This window comes from Carassius auratus, unplaced genomic scaffold (genome assembly GCF_003368295.1).
Source record: "Carassius auratus strain Wakin unplaced genomic scaffold, ASM336829v1 scaf_tig00026522, whole genome shotgun sequence".
Classification (NCBI taxonomy): Eukaryota; Metazoa; Chordata; class Actinopteri; order Cypriniformes; family Cyprinidae; genus Carassius; species Carassius auratus.
Genome location: NW_020525523.1, coordinates 1 through 10324, shown reverse-complemented (window position 1 = coordinate 10324; position 10324 = coordinate 1).

Genomic DNA, 10324 nt, shown 5'->3' with positions numbered 1-10324 from the left:
CATTGTACCTAACAGAAAGAAATGTTTTCGTTCATGTAATGATTTTCTTGCAACCATTGCTGTGTATAAATTGTTTAAACTAGACTGCTGTAATAACATCGTGCTAAAGGAAACACAAAAAACCATATGATCTACAGCACAGTCTGAAATCCTTAAGCTATTCCACCCCGTACCTCTTGATTTTTAATAAAAGCACAAAAGCACGCCCTCTTTATTCAAAAAAACATTTAGATTTGTAATTCACATAATAAATCAATGCTTGGTGGGAATAATGGATTTCACAAGACACTTCAATTGCTCTCAGATGTTTGGATTCTTTATTTGAGATCACAATGGAAAAAGGGAACAACGCTTATTCCTTTGAAAATCCATGGAGGTTTCCTCATGCTATATTGATGTTAACGGTACAGTATGGAGGGAACTTGTATTGCTCAAAAAAGAAAATGTTTTTGACTGTAGACAAATACAGTCGTTTAGTTATGTTCTAATTGTACCTGTCTTTTTATTTTTACTTCATAGAAAATACATAAAATACAAATACAAAATATCAGTTATGCCTAAAACACATTATCGATAAATCAGATGACTGGGTAGATTTCTGAAACACATTTTTCTGTGGCTACAGTCACCAGACAGGACCAAAACATCTATTTTTTGCTTTAAACTTTGGAAAACCTTTCAGGTCTAACTTGAGTGCTGTGATTTACAAGCATGTTCCATGAGAACTACACCAAAAATAAATTTCCATTCTGAGTTCACAGAGAAGTTTTGTATTTGTTTTACAGCAAGGTACTGAACTGTAAACACAATTATGCGCATATTCCTTTTATTGTTTTATTTAATCACACTCAAGTACCAAGGTCAAGTAGCATGTCATCAATATTAATCGAAGAACATTGCGGTGTTTAAAGCTATTAGTTTGCTGATGTGCTATTAACTGTATTTAATGGCAGATAAGCCAGTTTCTTTCAAGATAAAAAGGAATGGACATTACATCATGGCATAAATTATTTCATGCATTAACTAAATTGCCCCCTAAATGCTTCCTACAAAAATGAGTAACCTATTTTAGAAAAATGTGTTTCATCTATTAATTGACTTGAGATTTCAATCTAGGTTTTTTTCCTCAAACATGAGAAGAAAAGTCATGCGATTCCCCCCATAATGCTGGACAAAGAGTTGTTTCTTTCCTTGACGTTCCACGTGAATGTGGAAATAGGTTTAGGTTAATTTTCCCTAAGAAGTTACAGCATATTCATCCCTGGTTAAAAAAGGTAAAAGAGGCTGGTTGAGCCCCCAGGGGCCTAGGGACCCAGGCCCCACCTTTGAACAGGCATCACATCACTCTTTCATTTCAGCTCCCAGAATTTCATCATTCATTTCACATTATCTGAAGCTCTCTCATAGGGAGCTTTGCTCGCTGTCGAGACGCCTCTGTTGCTTCAAGATCTCTTTGAATTATTCAGAAAAAAGCAGGAGAAGATTAGAAGGCATTGGATTTGACTGCGTGAAGAATCAGTCCAACAACTCCCATCATAGTTTTCAGTGGATCCATGCTTAGGCAGACTGCGGTAGATGTGGTTCAGATGTATTTACAGTGGTGTAATATCTCATTGATGTGAGTGACAAGGTGTAGATTGAGAATTTAACTCAGCTCTGCATCATGAAAATCAATGGAAGTATAAATACAGTTTAAATGTCATGAATGCTGTTATTCAGGGCTACAGTCTGAGCTCAGCACAGCTCACGTACAGATTTTTAGAATATGCATGATCTTTACAAAGGACAAACTAAAAGGCAATAGTTTGTGTAGTCACATTTACAACAGAAATAAAGGGGAGAGGTCTGCTATTAGTCTTTAAATAATTGTTTTTCATCCAATCCAATTGGATGAAACTGTTGATCTTGCTTTTTGTGTAGGTAAAAGAAAATATATTCACCGATATGCACAGGAAAATAAATAACTTGCAATAAAACGAAAGACACTGCAATTTACATCCATTAATGGTCTAAAGAATTAGAGCTTGAATCGAACATGAGGCAAATTGTCACCAGTAATACTGCCTTGAATTAATTTTTCTGCCTAAGTATTAATAATAACCATTTAATGTGAGAAATTATGTTATTATTATTTTAAACGCGCCACAATTTGTCATGAAATTAATCACACACTGAAATTTAATTTTTTTAATGAGCATGAAAATTCTTATCAAAGGCAGCAAACTGTGATCTTTCAATAGAGGCAATATTCTCTTTATCTCTGCCAAAGAATGTCTCCTTTGACCACAGCAGGATCTAATTTGTGAGCATCTTCACTACGTGTGATGAAAATTCAAAAAGTTCACAAAAATACACCCGAACAAGTGTTTCCATCTGGTTCACACACACACACACACACGTTCAATTTTACATTACATACATAAAATACAGTATGGGTTTCTGTGTATAAAGATTGAGTGTGTGTATATATGTATATAGCCTATATTATATGAATTAAATGAATACAAATGAAAAACGTATATACATGAAAATAAATTTCTTTGTAATTCATTCTTAAATTTACTAGTGTTTTTCTTCTTTCACAATGTTAACGCTTTATGGAAATATATGTCTATATATATCTGCGGCTCAGAGGCCTTGTGTCTTGTCAGATCACATGATCTCATGGAAAAGTGTTCTGTCTTATTCCTAAAACATTATTCCACCTCACCTTCTCAGAGACGTTTGTCATGACGTCTGGGATATAAAGATCTGGTTCTTATAATTAGGCCGTGCGTCAATCCACTCAAAGTGCTTCAGTTACAAATGTACGGTACCATAGAAACAGATATGGCTTACTGTATGGTAAAATAAGCCATTAAAAAAAAATCATTTCGAGGATAGTATACCCTTCTCAGCCATTGTATCATGTGAGGAAGTATCTGTTTGATATGTGCTGAAAAGTACACATACTTTTCACATCACAAGAGGCTAAAGCCTTGGCACTGCTCCCTGAAAAAGGATGAAAACAAGCCGGCTAGTCGGACAGAATCAATGCAAAGCAATTACATTAGCAACCCCAGGAGCAGGCAGCATTTGTACCTGTGCAGCATGTAGACAGTGGAGTCTGCAGTGATAGCCTGCTTTGCTCTTCTCAAGCATCTGTGAAAATCTGCTTCTGCAGAAGACTGTATAAAACATGAAATATCAAAAACATGTCTTAAACTGTCTGTACCTGTGTATGGGAGGCACAAACAACAGAAATGTGTGTGCATACGTGTGCTTATTCATGGTCTGTTACTGTACTTGTGCCCTCCTACAGAAATTACATTCATTGTCTGTGTTATTGCTAATCACTGACAAGAGCACGTTGTTCACAGCAGGGAAAAAGAGGGCCATCGAGAACAAGCCTGACTGATTCCCATTGTGCTAGTGCACGCAGGATGTGCGAATAAATCCTCTTATTTGCATGCTTGATTTGCAACATGTTTTGCTAGTTTTCGTTGTTCTTTGTTCTTGTTTACTCAAATTGCGAGACAATTAAAGGACACGCATTTCGATACAGATCAACGTCGGCTTTCTTAAAATTGTTTTCAGCCACAGCACCATTATACATAATTTGATTACACAAGTGCTAGAAATGTTTGCCAACTTCTCACAGGCTTAGGCTTTTTGTTTCCTGATTGAATATTATAGTAAAAATGTGTGTACTGTCACGGGAACATCTTGTCAGAAGTTGAATGACTAGCACGTAGCCTACATTGTCTGAAGTTCAATAAAAAACGCTGTTGTGTAATTACTCCACTAGATGGCAGTACACGCTATTTATATCTTCAAACAGACAACAGGGCAACATTTTTTTACTTAATAATACTTAGAGACTCCGAGGTTAGGAAAACAAACCAACAAAGAAATCACACCTGCCAAAGTATTTTGATATTTGAATTAGCCCGCTATCTTATAAAAAAAGTCTTTGAACATTAGATTAAAATGGCAATTGTCAACAGTCAGAAACACTCACATGAAGGTGAAAGAGCACTAAAATAAGCTTAAAATAAACTTGCCATAGAAAAAAATAAAAAAACATCAAAGCTATTACAACACACATCATACAAATTCTTAAAAAATAGTGGGTCAAGAACAAACTGACAACATTTTTTTTTTCACATGACTTTTTACTTATCTCTAGATATCAAAAAGCCTTTCTGTCAAACTTATTACCAGTGAGACAGGGTCACTGCTTCTCTGTCCTGAAATTAAAATATATGCTATATTTAGGGCACTCTGGTCTAGTTGTCCATGTTTTATATATATATATATATATATATATATATATATATATATATATATATATATATATATATATATATATATATATATATATATATATATATTTTTTTTTTTTTTATATATATACACTATATTTCTTAGGGTATTTCTGTGAACAAATATTAAAGTCTTGACTACAAATGGTTATTGAACATTTCCAGTATTACTGGCCAAAAAAGATACATTTAATTGCAACACTTAATGTTGACACTGTAGTTAGCGCTAGTTGTCACAATGTGAGTCTAGCATTAAATATTCTATTTAACGACTTTTCAGCAAACTTGAAATGATAAACAATTGTGGAGCACACAAAAATGAAAGAAACGGAAAGAAAAACTGTGAATGATACTAGGCAAAATTATTTTGAAACACCTTCTCCAGCATTTTTTAATTTATTTTTTAACCTTGTGTTAGAACACAGGTCAGATTATATTCGGACACAATCTAGCTTCATTATATAGCTGAGCCTTGTATTGCTATACATTAGCTGATTTATGTTGTCACAACACAGCATAAAAATTGTACTTGTAGGCCTAATTGTAGTTTGGAGGACAGCATTAACTAAATTTAGAATTCAATTTCGAAAGTATAGAATATGAAAGATAGAATTCAAACAAACATTTGTGTAATTCTGCCTAAAACTATTGTAGTTGTGACAACATTTGTATGTCCCGGTCTCCTCTATATTATTTATATAAGTCCAGAAAGCTAATAATTCAGCTAACGTAATGGTCTTAATTACACATTTATATATTTACAATTTCTTGTCTTTCGTGTCATTAAATGGTTCCATAGAACCAGATCTCGCAGCTAAGAGACAGATCAACTGCACAATGAAGGGAGGACAGTATATTATATGAATTTTTATTTTTATTTTTTTTTAGATAAAATAACTTTAATTATTCACATAAAAAAGTACACTTCATAAAACTAGTATTTCCTAAAAACTAGGCTTCCAAAAGCAAGTCTACAAGTGAGAAAAACAAGCTGCCGAGAGCGACTGTCCACACGGCCAGACTGCTCAACGCTGCCTTCTATTATGATGTCAGCGCCTGGGTTGAACAGCATTCAATATCTCAAGGACGGCCGTTAGTGGAACATCAATAGAATAATACAGAGCAACACTAAACAGTCATTGCTCATAGTTGCCCAGTTCATTTACCCATTGACTTATTGATATTTCACTGCTTAATACAATTAAAGTGCAGCAATTAGGGGTGCTGAAAAACAGGTTGTTTGTGTTATTATGTTGCCCTGAAAGCCTCTATCCACCCTGAGGCTGTGCCCCTCCCTGGACGTCATCTATCTCTCAATATGATTATGATATATGTTAACCATATCACTGGATGATTCTAACACAGCAAGCAGCAGAGATCTTTTCAAGAAACCATCCATCTGCCAGATGAGCATAATTAAGAATGAAATCTACAGTGGCCTATGTAAAATAAATATAAGCATAAAGCAATCATGACACTCTTCCCGAGCAGGAAAATTAGTAAATGAGGTATCAGGTTTTGAGTTTGAATTTCAACATCAAGTGTGAAGCTCCCGTGGTGAGAAAAACACAACTGTCAGCCCAATAAAAAAGCAAAATAAAACACAGAAGAATGAAGAGGACAGAGACAAACATTCTTTTATTGGTTGACTCCAAAAATAACACAAATAACAGCTTGTTGATCCCTTATCACTATTAAGAAATAAACCACAAACTCGAGTGTTTAAAACAATAAAAACAATCCAGTTATTTAGGGCCGTTCATTTACTTTCCCTGGTTGCAAATCAAAATAAAACACAAGGAACAGTCGTGGAATGACAAAAAGTACAATTGTTCTCTACAGCCGGTGATGGTCTACTGGGGTTTGAGCTATCGAGGTACTCAGCTGTCAGAGTAGTAGATATAGGGAGATTTGAGAGCAGATTAATAGACTGCTTTGTGGGTTCTCTCCCTCATTTCTGCTCCCTTCCTGTTTTTTAATTCATGCAAAATTGGAATGAAAACCTTGGTAGCAACATGCAGATTCTTATGCAAAGCAGATTTACCTATGGTGCACGGACTGCTGCGTTTGCCTTTGATCTGTGTTTCTGACACTCTCCAACTATAAAGAAGAAAAGAACTTAAAAACCGTAAAGGCTCTTAATTGAACTGAACATAAAAGAAGATACATGGTGTTAATTGGTCTATGCTAAGAATAATTCAGGCCTTGGAGACTACTGTCCCTTACCGGCCCCCCTGCCAAAGTGTCAAGATTTACATCTTTAATTCAAGATTTCCCCGTATTAATTACCTCTCAGCAAGATGTGAATCAGTTCATTATAAAGTATAATAAACGCCAAATATATATATATATATTTTCTGGTCTGTGAATATCAGTTTTCTTCAGTGAGCACAGAAAAATGTTTCCGCTCCTTTTTTCCCCGCCACATATTTTTGGGAGAAACTTCTCAAATTTATTTTTTGATACTTTGCACTGAAGGCAGTTTTATTTATATAAATGCATATAAGCAAATTTTGATAATAAATATGTGGAAGCCCATCACCTTAAACTGACACACAAAGTGCATTTTGCTGACAGCGTTTACGGTGTTAGAATAAAAACAGAAAATGGTGCTAAATGTCAAAAACATAAAATGTTAATTCCGAATTCAAATAGTTAAAATCAAATTAAAATATATACAAATAAACTGCAAATAGATGATATTTGCCATAAGCACTGAAAATTCAAGATTTTGGAAAAATTAAGCCAATCAACCAAATTACAAGAACAACTAATTTTTACTTATGAAAAATATACAAAATGTGACAACCCAAAACCCACGTGAATGCCTAATGGGCTTCGGCGTCTTCCATTCAGCACAGTGCTGAAAACAAATCTATCGCCTCAGCGGCTATGAGACCATTTGAAATTCTACCTCGGCTTCACACCGTGTTCCTCGGGTATGGCACTGCTTGGGCTGAACATGTTTCATTGTAAAGTAAAGCAATTTCAACACTCCACCCCCTTTGTGACCTTTCATTATCACAGCCCAGTACGTGGCTCCTCTATCCCAGAATCCTTGGCTCACCGCTGAAGATGACAGATGGGACGGTAGAAGCTGCTGGACAACACTAGCATTTAGGGAGGCGGAGCAACACACATTAGCACTAATACCCAGCAATACAAGTGTAAGGTAACCGCATTGCACTAACCTCGCAAGAGCATGCTAAGCATTATGACTTCTCGGGTTAGATTTGAAAGGGAACATTTCTGAATCCCATGTGCAGTACATAAAACAATATGCTGCACATATAAACATAGCACCCATATACCTTATTGTTTTCGGTTTCATTTTATTTTAAAGAATGTTTTTGTAATTTATTGACACAAAGTGTGTGATTTTACGGTGGTAAAAATGATTTGATAAGGAAACCTGCAGGGACGTATTAATTAAAAAAAGAGAGAATCTAATTAACATTCTGCAGTGACTTAAAAGCTGAATATTATTAGAGCTGCAACCATCAGTGTGATGAAAAGAGAAACATGACAGTGAAATTTAAATTCAAAGAGCTGCGAATAATGTACACACAGATCAAAAGAATAAACAGTGGGGGAAAAAAATAACACCACAAAGTTTAATTTTCCTGCCATGCGAGTACAAAAGTGCTAGGAGAAGAGAGCTCTCACAAACAACAGTCTGCTCGCTGATGAGCTCTAATGCTGCCAATTAAAAGGTGTCACAAACAGACACGCTAGGAGCGCCACATCCCGAGATTCGTCTGCTCTCATGTGGCCTAAATTCTCTAGATCAATGGCTTCGCCTGCATCACCGAAAAACAAACCAATATGCTCATAATTTCGTCCGCAAGAAATGTTTCATCCTTCACCTTGAGTTTGCATTGGCCCTTCGGCTAATCTGCCGCATGCTGAACCCGCTAGTCATTCCTAGCGGTGTACATTTAAAGCGTATTAGCATTTGTCCCTGCAGTGCGTCTGGGTGCCAAAGAGCCTGTAATTATTATTCATTAGTATTCATTAGTGCTGGGTCCTGCCCGGTGTGTAGCTCATGTTGAATCAGCTCTGGTGTTAGATTTCTGACGAGGCCTGGGTGTGCAGGTCAGGGAGGATTCCTTAATTAGGCTTACAAGTCACAAGTTATTTTCCACGCTCTACACGCGAGGTTAAGAACGCAACGGTGCTATCACTCCACTAGGACGAGAGGAGAGAAAGCAAGGATAAAAAGGAAACGTGGCTTCTATCTCTGGCATCTATCGCCTGTCTTGTTGCATTGGATGAGCGTGATTAGTTCAGCAGGCTGCGTTCATTATGCATTTGGCCAGATGAGAAGGTTTTTTTTTTTATTTTCTCCATCTAACTTTAATTTAAAATGCATGCTCATTGCGGACGTCCGGTCTGTGAAAAAAGCTCAGGATGGGTCGTGAGCTTGCTGAGAATTCTGGCTCGGCTACAGAGGGTTTATCATCAAACTACTCATCAAAACAAAGAGATGCTAATGCTCCAGAGAGACATGAGATCAAGTATGTATAGGAGGAGGTCCACCGTCTGCAAAGAAACGTCAGACTTCTCCCTGGCCTCCGTGCCAGAAACTTGGTATTTTTAAACAAATTTGTGTCACTTGAGAGGTGCTGCATTGCGTCGCCATGTTGAGCAAGAACAACATAGCAAGTTCGGCTCACTGAGTCTGGGCGGTGGATTGAGCGCATTTTAGCGACTGTAAATATTGCATCATTATAATTGCATCATGGCTGTATTCAAGTCAACAAATACATAAACATCTAAAACGTTTTTTTATGGTGTCTCCAAATGAGTCTCGCAGGGTGGCGGTCAGACGCTACACTGCTACGTTGCACTTTAAAGAGATAGTTCACCCAAAAATGAAAATTCTGTCATCATTTGCCCACTCTCACATTGTTCCAAACCTGGAGGATTTGTTAGTGAAGAAAACAAAGGAAGATATAATGAAAATCTGTAATTGACAGCTATTATTAGATTCTACATTGACGTAATTGTGTTTGAAAGTGTCTGTACAACAGAAAATAAAGAGCTTGATTTTATATTACAGGCATAATGAGAGCCAGTAAGGATCCTTCTGTAAGTAATCACATTCACAAGTGAATCTAAATGAAAAATATCGCTGCTGTTGACCGTTTGGACAATGTGTCCCTGAAGAGCATCTACAAAGCACTGAGAAAGGGATATTCTCAATTACTCTCCCATAATGGGAACAATTGTTTCTCGGTCTCAACTGTTTATCATTGCGGTTATCGAGACGTTTATGGTATTCACAATGGAGCAGAAATAATGAGAGAGGAGTGGGTGGGTTAAACATCAGGGTGAACTCACATTATTCCAACCCCCATCAGCATCAGAGAACCATAAACCCCACAAATGATAATTGTTATGGTCGATGCATGTAGGAGGGTGGATTGTTAGCTGGAGCTGAATTTCCCTGCATGATTTGCACTGCAGCTAATTGTGTAATTGTTAGCATGACTGAGTGCGCTTCTTCCAGGCATGCCGGTGGCTCTGGAAAGGACCAAAGTATAACTGAACGAATCTAATCAGAATAATTATAGTTGCCCCGAGAGAGTTGGCTCAAAATTTATCAAGCCTTTTTTTTTTTTTTTGCTAAGCATGCCGCAGAGATGGGATTTACCCATCAGTCTGGGTCCCGGATCCTACAGTGGACACGAGCCCGCCAGGGGGTCACGTTTGCACGAGCAGTACAAAACGCAGCGGAGACGTCCCATTCCCAACGTCACTTAATTTAATTTGAGACATATATACATACAAAGGTTCACGTTCCTCGAGATCCTCCCAAAAAGAAAGCACTCCCACCCGCAAGCCAACTGCAAGTCCCCCGTTAGAAGATCCAAAACGCAACTGAACGGATGACATCTTTACCGCGTCTCAAGTGCGTGCGTCTTCCTTTAGATAAATGACACCGCTATATAGGTGCGCTTGACAGCTTTCAGATTGGAGCAGAGAAGAGAGAACTTTTCAAGTGAGATGGTTAGCTG